A 12,492-nucleotide genomic window follows, 5' to 3' on the forward strand; every position below is an offset into this window, starting at 1 on the left:
CAGACACAAGTATGTGTGCACACTTGTGCATGTGCATGCTCACACTCACGGTGCCCTCAAATGTCAGCACAGGACTCTGAATGCCCTGAACTAGAGCTGTGGCTGGCTACGTGAAGTCCATGTTAAGGCTGTGACGTGAATCCAGCATTTCCCTGCAAAAGCAACCACTGTTCCAGCCTCATCAGCCAATCTTCTCATCTATTACCATTTCAGGAGGACAGAGCTCAGGAAGCAGAGGCAGGCGGGTCTTCAGGAGGTCAGCCTGGTCTAAGAAAAAAACAAAAACAGAACAGCCCAAAGCATATGGTTGTGTTAAATCTCTGTAGATTACACGACGCCTGTAATATCAGCAAAGGAGGCAAGGCGGGCAGTGAATCTGAGGCCAGCACAGTCTACAAATAGAGTCCAGGACAGCAGGGCTATTCCACAGAGAGAGCATGTCTTGAAAAACCAAAAAAGAAAAAAACAAACAAACACACAAAAAAAACCTTTTTAGTTCAGATACACTTCCCAGCTTTAAATTCCACCTTTTAAAATGTTCCATTTACTTGCTCATTATGATACTTTCCATTAAATCACTGATCATATTTATAATTTATCATGCTACATTATTATTGGATTGTATCTTCCTTTTGAGAATGTTGGAGGACCGAACAGATGGCTCAGTGGGTGAAGGCACATAACACCAAATCTTGATGACCAAGTTCCACATGGTAGGAGGGTTGTCTCCTGCAAGCTGCTCTGATTTTCACACATGTTCATGCACATACAAGCCATACACACATGCGCACACACACACCTTATATAATTTTTTAAAAAAGATGTTTGGAATAGGATCTTACTACATAACCCTGGCTGGCCTGGAGCTTGTTATGGTAAACCAAACTGGCCTCAAAACTCAGAGAACAAACAGCCTGCCTCTGCTTCCCAACTGCTAAAATTAAAGGTACGTACCACCAAGTCCAGCCTAATTTTTTTTAAAAGACAATGCTGTGCTTTGTTCTGAAAGGCATTTGTCTGCTGACATTTTTCTGGAACAAGAATGCAGCACAGGGACAGACCACTCGCCTGGAAATCCCTTAGGTATGGATTTAAGAAAACACAGGGAGAAAAAGGGGTGGGCAGGGAGGTATTACTGTGCTGGCAGTTTTTCAATTTACAGCTGTCTATGCAGTCTTTGCTTAATCTCCTATCAACCCTACAAAGGCTGCTGACCATTTCTCTGTCCATTTACCTGAAGATTTGAACTAGATAAGCCTTCCCCAGCCCAAGTCAGCAAGAGCAACTGACTACAGTAATGTATCTGCAGAGGAGAAAGCTGGAGGCCTGCAGAGCTAGCTGTCTCTCTCTAGGATCCTGCACAGCCTTATCCACTGTCTAGAAGCAGTTTCTTGCTGGGCAGAGCGGTGCACTCCTGTAACCAGCACTCGGGGAGGCAGAGGCAGGTGGATATCTGTGAATTCCAGGCCAGCCTGGCCTACAAAGGGAGTCCAGGACAACCAAGGCTACACAGAGAAACCCTGTCTTCAAAAAAAAAAAAAAAGTAAAAGCGGTTTTCCACCTAGCTTGACCAGACTTGTAGTTGTTTGTGAGGGAAAGCAAGCCCAATTTTAGCCAGAAGCTGAAGTCTCTAGTTTTGCTGTACACATTAGTCACAACCTTTGGTATGTTATCCAGTAGATATTTATTTCTGTGTGTAAATTCAGCCACATCCTCCAGCCTCCCTCTCAGTCTTGTGTTTTGCATTTAATTTACAGTAAAAAAAAAAAAAACAAAAAAACAGGATAAAAGACAATGAACACCAGAAATTTCATAAGTATAGGCAGAAAAAAGAAGCAATACACACCAATGAAAATAATTTATTTTGGTATAATGGAAGAAGTGTTCATTTTTATTACAGATAAAATTCATACATTACTGGCAAGCTGTCTTGATTGGCAAAATATAAATTCACTCAAAGGAGCTAATGAAACTAAGACAACTTGTCATCATGGATTATAGTACCTAAAGCCAGGTGTGGTGGCACATGCCTATAATTTCAAAAGTTCAAGGCCAGCCTGGGCTACAATACTGGTCAGCTTGTTGTCAGCCTGACAGAAGCTAGGGTCATTTAGGAAGAGGAAAACTCAAATGAGAAAACATCAGTGGTTAAGGGCACTGGCTGCTCTTCCAGAGGCCCCAGGTTTCAATTTCCAGCACCCACATGGAAGTTCACAACTGTCCCTAACTCCTGGCCTTGCACTTGGAGGTCCACCTGCCTCTACTTCCTGAGTGCTGGGATTAAAGGCATGTGCCATCACAGCCTGGCTAAAGCTTTTCCTTTTCTTGTGCACAAACTGTTCTCTGACTATCACAACCATCCAAGCCATTTTCTCAACCAAGACATCTACCTACCAAGCGCACCAGCATCCACCCAAGCACGTCTCTCTAACCTTGTCCACTGAGCCCAAGTAAATGTTGTAACTGTATTAAGGTAGACAGGTATTTTATATCTAGTCCTTTAATTAACTCATAATTGTTTTCAATTTAGGATCTTATTCATCTAAAGTCCCTAGAATTATGCTTGCCTCTTTGAAGCAAAACAAATGAAATGTAGTTCCTGTTATCAAGGAACTTCCAGTGATGGCCACAATCTCTGTAAGAAAGTAGGCAATACTCAGGCAAGTGTGCGTAGGTAAAGAGATACGGTATGAGGGGCAGGGCCATGCAGGGCCAAGACAAGAAAACAACCTCAGCACAATACATTAGCAGCCCAACAGCTCAAAGCACAAATAAAGAGAGAAAGCCCAGGTCCAAAGCTCTGTTATTACTTAATTACTACCTCTCCCCTCCCCCCCCCCCCTTTTTTTGGTTCTTCGAGCCAGGGTTTCTCTATATAACAGTCCTAGCTGTCCTGGCTTTGAAGACCAGGTTGGCCTCAAACAGAGATCTGCCTGCCTCTGCCTCCCTGAATGCTGGGATTACAGGAGTGTGCCACCAAGCCTGTCTAATTACTACACCTCTTATCTATGGTAACCTGAAGGCTAGAATTATTCTCCTACCACAATGATTTCAATATAAAATAAAAACAGCAATTTGGCAACTTACACAGTACCACAAAAGGTGGGGGTACTGGGCCTGCACAGATCCGCTGGCATTGCTTCTGTGAATGGAGGGTATAAGACAAACCCCAAAGAGGGGCAACCACAGAAAACAGGATGGTGCTCCAGTAAGTACCCCAACCCTGTACTGATTTTAATGCTTTCAAGAGACCAGTACTATAGTCCAGCTGTGGTGCACACACCAATAACCTCATAACTTGGAAAACTGACGCAGCAAGCTTGAGGCTAGCCGAAATGACAATCTTGAGGTCCAGGTCTGCCTGAACGAGGCATAGTACAATCTTGTCTCAAAAGGAAGTATTAAAGATAGACAGGAAGTACACTCTACATCTGAAACACTTCTAAGAGTAATTTAAATTCCACACGAATTAGGGCTGCAGGATGGTCTAGATGCAAAGTGACTTCCTTTTTGGCCCTTTAAATTCCAGTTGGCCTTCCACATCCAAGGACTGCTACCTGGAGGGCCAGTGCGACACCTCAGTGAGCAGAGGCACTTGCCACCAAGCCTGATGACTTAGCCAATTCCCAGGGCCCATATCGGGGAGAGGACTGAGCCCCACGCTTACAAGTTATATGATGATCTACACAGAAGCACTGTGGCACATGCATACACAGACATACACACTAAGTTAAGTGGTATACTACTCAGCCATTAAAAACAAGGACATCATGAAATGTGCAGGCAAATGGATGGAACTGGAAAAGATCATCCTGAGTGAGCTATCCCAGAAGCAGAAAGACACACACGGTATATTCTCACTTATAGCAAATTTTAGTCATGTAGCACAGGATAGACATACTGTAATGCAACAACCCAAGAAGATAAGTCCAGTTGGCATCTTAGGCTTCATGTCGGCCCACTAGTCAGGGGAGTGGGGGATATCTCTGACACAGACTACGTTGCCTGCTTTTTTGATCATTTCCTTCTGATGGGACTCTCCTACCAGGCCAGAGGGGAAGAAGATGAACTCAGTCCTCATGTGAATAGATGAACTGGGGTGTCTGGGGGGGGCTCCCTTATTCTTCAGAAGAGGGGAGAAGGGATTCAGGAGGGAGGAAGAGAATAGGAGACGAGGAGAAAAGGCCTATGACTGAGATATAAACTGAATTAATTTAAAAAAAAAAGAAATGAAAAAAAGTCAAGAAAATATTGTGAGGACATGGGTACCAGTGATAAATATGTATAGCCTCTTTCCTGATCACTGTTGGCTAAAACAGAACAGCTCCTTACAACAGCAGTTGACTGCATCAGGTGGATGGTTTAAAGTGCACGGGGCATGTATGTAGTAGCTACATGAGACACTCAGCAATCTGACAGAAGGCACTGAGTCATCTTTGACTTTGGCATCCACCAGGGAAGAGCGAAGACACCGAATCAAGTCCTTTGGACACCAAGGAAAGCCAAGCTAACTAAAGCTGCTTATTACAACAGGCACAGGAAATGGTATGCTGCAGGTGACCATGTAATAGCCCTCCAAAAAGCACTTCCACCTTTCACAGAGGTGATCAAGACCAGACATTTTCACAAATCACTTGTTTTAAAGTTGTCAATCCTACCCCCACACCATCATTAAGACCATACAAATAAATGTTTCCTTTTTGAACGTACAAATTTTACCCTTCAGAGCAGAAGGGTCTTATTTGTGGTTGTGGAAGGGGCTTATTCCTAGCTGGTTTAATTGTTTCTAGCAAAAAACTAATCCCAGCACTCTGGAGGAAGAGGCAGTCGGACTGCTGTGAGTTCAAGTCAGCCTGTCTACAAATCAAGTCCAGAACAGCCCAGGCTACACAGAGAAACACTGTCTCGGAAAACCAAAAACCAAAACCAAAACCAACAAAAACAATTGTGTCTAGCAACTAAAGGGAGAGCTTTAGTTTCACTATTTCCAGGATTCATATGAGATCTTAGAATTGTCAGACCACATATCATCAATAAACACATCTTCATTTTTTTCAAGTTTAAATTTTATTTTTTTTAATATTTATTTATGCAGCATTCTGCCTCCATGTGTGCCTGTGCACCAGAAAAAGGCACCAGATCTTACTATAGATGGTTATGAGCCACCATGTGGTTGCTGGGAATTGAACTCAAGACTTTTGGCAGAACAGCCAGTGTTCTTAACCTCTGAGACATTCTCTCCAGCCCCTCAAATTTAAATTTTAAGTGAAACAATATTTATTAAAGACTAAGTGTCTTCAGGACATTTAAGTATGAAAGAAAAGAATCTTTAATCAGTTTTGTTTATAAATGGCTATCTTTTCATCCCAGTTGTCAAGAAATAGATTTCTAAGACGAGCCCTGCTTTCATGCAGGTACCCATCAAGCAAGCAGGAAGACTCTGATGCAGCTTAGGCCCAGCACAGCAAATGGTATTCTAGCGACTACAGTGTACTCTTGTAGTGGACTCAAAACCCATTCCTTGGAGCTGAGGAAGGTAGCTTGCTTGGCATGGTGCTTGCCTAGCAAGCCTGAAGCCTTGAGGTCTATTGCCAACACCACACAAACTCTGTGTGGTGGCACATACCTTATTCCTAGCACTTGGGAGATAGAGAATCCAAAGTTCAAGGTCATCCTTGATTTACAGTTCTAGGTGAGGCCAGCCTAGGCTACATAAGACTCATTCAAGAATAACAGTACATCATTTTACAAACTATAATAATGGAAAGTACCTAGTAATTTCTGGCAAAGCTATTATACTTGAATTGGCACACTGGCCAACATCTGCAGTATGTCTATCACTGAAAGTCATAAACTATGAGGGTGGAGAGATGGCTCAGAGGTTAAGAGAACTGACTGTTCTTCCAGAGGACACGGGTTCAATTCCCAGCACCCACATGGCAGCCCATGTAACTCCTGCTCCAGGAGATCTGACAACCTCATATAGATATACATGCAGTCAAACATCAACGTAGATAAAATAAAAATGTTTAAAAAAAAGTCATAAACTAGAACTCTCTCAGCCTGGGAAAATGGCATGCCTTTGGAATCTCAGCATCTAGGAGACAGATAGAATTTGAGTCTAGCTTGGACTTTATAAGGAGTACCAAACCAGCTTGAGCTAGTGTGAAACTCTAGTTTATAAAACAAAAATGACGGGCTGAAGAGATGGCTCAGCAGTTAAGAGTACTAGCTGCTCTTTCAGAAGTCCTGAGTTCAATTCCCAATACCCATGTGGTAGCTCATGACCATCTATAAGACGATCTGACACCCTCTTCTGTCTTAGGTATACATGCAAACAAAATATAAGTAAATCTTTAAAAAAATAAATGTATAAATAAATACATAAATGTATAAATAAATCTTTTTAAAAAATAAAACAAAAATGACATGACCAAGGAGATGGCCCAGTGGGAAAGAGCTCTTCTTGTACAGCCTGGTGATCCAAGTTCTAGCCTCAGAACCTAAGTAAAAAGATGGTTTGGGTGGCACGCACCTGTAATCCCAGCATGCCTACGTCGAGGTGAGAGGCAGAGATACAAGTCAGCCACCTGGTGCACACAGCGCAGCAGCAGACACCACAGGAAGGACAGAAGCAACTCCTCAAGGTCATCTTCTGACCTCCACATGAACCGTATCACATGACCCCGAGCCTAGCCACACTGCCACCCTCCAGGTCATTCCTCGCCTTCTCTTTGGGCTGGTCATTCATAGTCCTGACTATTCCACAATACACTGTGCTGTAAGGTGAGGCCTCCGATACAACATATCCAGGTCTGCAATTCAAGCTAAAGGCTTAGGATCAGGGCCAAGATGCGGCTAACCCGCACACGCCAGTCAGCTACGCACAGACTGACTCAATTCCTCACATCCTCCACCCCACCCTTAAAATGTTGGTTCCCCCAGATCATCTGAGCTTTTTAACTGCTTCAAAGACAACACATATTGAATCATGAGTAATAAAAAACACTCCAATATGCTAAACAATTTGGTGCTAAATTCCTTTGGAGCATGTTATCACTGCTCCATGCAGAGCAGAGAACAGTAAATGAAGATACAAGTATGTCCAAAATCATAGCTAGTAACTACACTGACCAGACTGATGAACCCCATTCAAGTTTTTCATACAATCAGAAACATTAAAATGCAGTTTCTTCACTTATCAGAACCATTAAAACAAAAACTGAATTTACAGAATATTCCTCTTATTTTCTCTATCTGCAACACTGAATACCTGTCCAAGTATGTGATGACAATGATCTTTCTCCCTGAGGAATGCATAGGACTGCCTGGAGTTGTCCCAATGTAAGGATTATTAATCAGAATTTGGTGGATGACTCTAAACATGGGCCAATCCTGTCTAAAATGCCACTAGCATTATGGTTCAGAAGCACTAACTAGTACAAGCTAAAGGTGAAGTTAACAGGCCGGGGCTGGATCAGAAAGATCAGTGGTTTCTTGCTTGCTGCTCTTGAAGAACCAGGTTCAGTTCCCAACACTCACATGGTGGCTCAGAGCTCACCAGTAACTCCAGTTCCAGGGTACCCAGTGGCTTTTTCTGACTTCCACAGGCACCAGGCAAATGTGGCATATATAACATACATTCAGATGAAACATTCATACACAAAATAAAAATACCTGCTTTAAAAAGTTATTACACCAGTTAGCTGGGTTAGCTTATAAATAACCTCCTCTTCATTCAGTCTGCTTTGAATGCTTAGGAAACGCCTGCCTCTGCCCACATGGCAGCTCTCACTGACACTGAATTCACAGATTCTCATGCTTTTGCTTCTCAAGTGCTGAGATTAATGGAATATATCACAACTGGCATCAGATTTTTTCTATAGAAAGCCAGTATTACATCCGCCCAATATTCTATTTTCCAATGCACATCACGTTCCTCACTTTAGATCTATAGCTAACAAGCCTCTTTAATCCTGCTATAACAGAAGTACCTCTCAATTCTTTGAACTTAGTAAATGTATAGCACATTTGCACAAGTATATTGATTGAAGCACACTTCTCACTGCAGCATGCTGTTTCATTATCCAGATCACAGGTAACAGGAGCCCACTGATGCATGTCTGAGATACCGATACTCACTCGGGAGGCAGAGGCAGGAGGATCAGGAAGGACCCGAGGCTACCCTGGGATATATGTGGCCTTACCTCAACACAAAAGGAAAATTTCAGCTCACCTTGGTTTAATGCCTGAGCTCTTTCCAAGAACACCACACTAATGCTGTGTTAAAAACATCGATGACAGCAAGGCATAGCAACGCACACCTTTGATCCCAGGTCTCAGAGGCAGAAGCAGGCAGATTTCTGAGAGTTTGAAGGCAGTCTGGTCTATAGAATGGTTTTTAGGACAACCTGAGACCTTGTCTCAACAGGGGGGAAAAAAAAAACAACAATGAAATGGAGTCAAATGCAAATTAATTTGTAGCTAAAATGAAATATAGTTCTATATCCAAACAGTGAAAACAATGCACCTTCAGATAGATTACTATCTGCTCAAGGACACACTACAAAAGGTACTTAGTCAAAACTGTTGCTATTACTAATCAAGTACAAAGGAAGGGGACAGGAATTACACACCTGTGCCCCAGCATTTGGGAGGTGGAACAGAAGAATGAGTAGTTCCAGGCCAACCGGGGCTAGATGTGTCAAAGGAAGACTTACTGCCAACCAAGGAACTGGTGGACTGCAGAGGCCCTTTGTAAAGGCTTGCTGTGGCATGTTAGTCTTGCTCTCGACCAATGGTCTTTATTCTACAAGTTATGGCAACAACCACAGAATTTCTGAAGCCCTTAAGTTTAAGGTTAAAAAAAAAAACAAAAACAACCCAACATAAATGAGAATGCTAAGTTCTATAAACATGCTGGGCAGTGTGAGCTAGCCTGGTCTACAGAGTGAGTTCCAGGTTAGCCAAGACTACAAAAAGAAACTTCTGTTGTCTCAAAAAATATATATATGTGTGCATACATGTGTGTATACACATGTGTGTATATTTATATATACACACACACGTATGTCAGCACTCAAGGTGCAGAGGCAGGCAGACTTCTGAGTTTGAGGGCAGCCTGTTCTACACAAGAAACCCCATCTTGAAAAACAAAAAAATAAATAACAAATAAATAAACACACAACGATGATTCTTTTAATACTAGCACTCAGGAAGCAGAGGCAGATCTCTATGAGTTCAAGGTCAGCCTGGTCTATACAGTGAGTTCCAGGACAGCCAGGGAATCAAAGTGAGACTGTCTCAATAAAATAAAATAAAATCCTGCTCTGTTGTGAATGTGGAATTAGAGTAGCCCCCTTGCTCTCACCATTCAGGATGCAGAGTACTATTTCTTGAGATATGATCCAGTATCTGCAAAGTAAAGGGAAAAGGATCCTGTAGCTCTGAGCTGAAAACCTGAGGCTCCAACTCCAGCACAACTGAGACTCACTTATTGCCAAAGAACTGTGATTAACACCTTGAACACCAGCTCCCCTTGCTGCTCCCTACTCCTCCAGCTAGACAGTAGACAGAAGCCCAAGCCACACTTACAGAAAAGCAGTTCTGGGTTTTTCCAGACAGCATCTTGCTATACAGCCCTGGCTGGCCAGCAACTCAATATATATGCCAGGCTGGCTCAAAACTTGCGGCAGTCCTCCTGCCTCCGACTCCCCAGTGCTAGAATTACAAGTGCGTACCATGCCCAGCTTATAGAAGCAGTTTCTTTTTCTTTTTTTTTCCAGACAGTGTTTTTCTGTGTAACCACCCTGGCTGTCCTTGGAACTTACTCTACAAATCAGGCTGGCCTCAAATTCAGAGATCCACCTGCCTCTGCCTCCCAAGCGCTGGGATCAAAGGCATGCCACCATGCCAGGCTCAGAAGCAGTTTCTAAAGCACAAGCTGCAAGTGCAGGAGCCCTTGAAGCTGTCCTAACTAGCTGAGTTTTACCAAAAGATTTGATTCAAAAACACTGTGCTCCTCAAAGAACTTTCTCTTCCCTCTACATGTGACTGTGGAGACTACATAGGTAATCAGCAAGAATGCCATCGAAGTCAAAAAACAGAGAAGTTTGGCTTCTCTGCTTATAGTGCCATGCATCTAAATGGGTTACTATCTACATAATGAACAGCATTTTCAACTACTGTCCTTCAAAGAGCCAGGAGAACAAAATAAACACGAAAGCAGACAACAGATGACATTACAAAGGATAAATGGAAAAGACTACGATTTTGGCAAGAGTCTCCCCCAACCACCTTCAGAATGATCCAGCATTGTGTACTTCAGGTCTACACACAGCACTGGAATAACTACCTTGGGGGGGGGCAGGTGCAATGCAATCTTCCTTTCCCTTCCCCAATGCCTTAATCCTTCTAATGCTGAACAGTTGAGTATTCCCCCTGGATTCCTCACTGTGGACAGAGGACAACCCCAATCCTTCAGTGGACTGCAGGATGTCTGTCCCCCTGAGCTAGTCTCAGTGACTTATCACCTTCCACATCTTCGCAGAGCTACTTCTAAGGCCACGGTCTATAATCTTCTCTGGCTCTTCTTCCCGCCCTTCAGTCTCACCCCAGCTCTCCCCACATGCATTCATCTCTGCCTGTCTGTCCACTCCCAGCTGCCACACCTTTCTCATGCCAGGCCCCTGCAATTTCTGGAAATGTGTATTCCTCCTCTGTTCCCTCAGCTTGGAATGTTCTTTCCGAGGCTGTTGTTCCCTTTTCACAGGATCCTCTTTTCAGACCTTAGGTGCTCATGCCCTCGGCAGAGCCTCAGACTCTTCCACAAAGGTCACATTCCTGGGGATGTCTCCGCACTACTCTCTTACTCCTTCAACCACGTTTACCCCATATGTATAACATTTCCAGTTTTTCAGACACGGTCTCACTATTTAGCTCTGGCTGGCTTTGCCTCTCAAGCTCTAGGATTACATGTGTGTGCTATAACATGCCACTTGGACCTATCTCCTCCATATCTGTAGTAAGCTCTGTGAGAGCAGAGACCCTGCCTGCTTCCAAGGCCTTAGTGTCCCCACAGTATCTGGTGTGGAGCGTGCTCTATCAGCAGGTATCACCAGACCTCAAAACTACTTCACACTTTTTCCACAATGCAGCCTACTACAAACCTGGCCTTTGGCACCCCTGAAACATGTCTCGTGAGGCCTTCAAATACCAGGGCTTTCACTGAAAATAAAGTTCTTCTCGGTTCTCTCCAATCCCACTGACTTGCCAAAACCCAAATTCAAGTTTTCTTTCCTCCAAGGCATTTCCTCCGCTTTCTGTTTTTTACTAGTTCATCTTTCCCCTGTGACTTATTTTCCCACCATTAATGTGACCTTCTAGGGCTGGACTATTCACACCCCACCACTCCACTCCACTCCCAGGGTAGCATTAATTATTACTGAGCAGACAATTTTCCCTTGACACATTACATTTCTTCCTCTACAAATAATACTAGCTTCCCTTTATGCCTCATAGGTGATTCAATTTGCCTTATAGGAGACTCTGTCCGCAAGCCCTCCCCCCCCCCGCCACGGGTTTTTGCTTAGACATTCTAGTGAAATGGTTTTAGCTGCGTGTGTTCCTGTCCTGTCCACTGCCTACAATGACCTTGTATCCTCTATGACTGACCCCAGCCTGCAAAGTAGGCACCTCTTCCCTGAAAACTGTCGTTCCCTCTACTCACGTGCAGTCGGGAACACCCAGTGGAGACTGCACACACGCCAGCCCAGATCCTCATCTGAACCATTCGATCACTTTCCACCCTCTCACAAGTGACCAGGACTCGCTGGGACTCCCACCCAACAAGAAGAATTCGAACCTCTTCCTCCTGCCACTGAGTTCCCCGCCAGGGGCCCTTTCCCTTCCTTCTTCCAAACACACCAACCCTAGGCCCCGAGATGCGGAGAACCGGCGCCCAGGCCGGCTGCAGCTCCGACGCCACAGTCCAGGGGCCCGCGCCCGCCCCCATCCTTCCCCGGCGGCCACTGCAGGGCCAGCTCCCGGGCTGTCGCCAACTGACCCGGGAAGGTGTCTCAGGAGGCAGCGGCGGCGGCGGCGGCGGCGGCAGGTGCGGAGGCAGGAAGCCTGACAGACGTTAACCGCTCAGCGCTCCATCCCTCCCGGACCTAAGCTCCGGCCTCTCGGCTTCCTCGACCCCTGCGCCCACAACAAGTCACGTGCCAACCCGAGCAGTCAGCTGACCGCGGCGCACGCTGCTGCGCCTGCGCGACGTGGCGGGCCTCCGGAGAGGGCGGGGCTGAGAGCGCGCAGAGCGGACTTCCGGGGGGGCGGGGCCGGCCGCTCCTGGTGCACCTGCACCGCCTTGCCAGCACCCGGGAACGTCCAGCTCGCCTAAAGTTGCCCGCAGGTTTCCGCGATTCAGACTCCTCCAACCTCTGGCAACAACTTTTGCACTGCAAGTTTTGACGGTCCAGTTTTCGGGGAAAT

The 12,492-nt window shown here is 44.9% G+C and overlaps 1 protein-coding gene across 1 annotated transcript in view; it reads right to left on the reverse strand.

The window, feature by feature from the left end:
* The window catches only part of Atp6v1c1 (ATPase H+ transporting V1 subunit C1), a 41,967-nt gene extending 29,708 nt beyond the window's left edge, over nucleotides 1-12,259 (reverse strand). The window contains exon 1 of the mRNA XM_021661651.2: nucleotides 12,065-12,259. The gene's annotated coding sequence lies outside the window, so the exon portion shown is untranslated. The remainder of the gene's footprint in view (nucleotides 1-12,064) is intronic.
* Nucleotides 12,260-12,492: the final 233 nt, after the last annotated feature.

Source organism: Meriones unguiculatus, chromosome 8 (genome assembly GCF_030254825.1).
Source record: "Meriones unguiculatus strain TT.TT164.6M chromosome 8, Bangor_MerUng_6.1, whole genome shotgun sequence".
Classification (NCBI taxonomy): Eukaryota; Metazoa; Chordata; class Mammalia; order Rodentia; family Muridae; genus Meriones; species Meriones unguiculatus.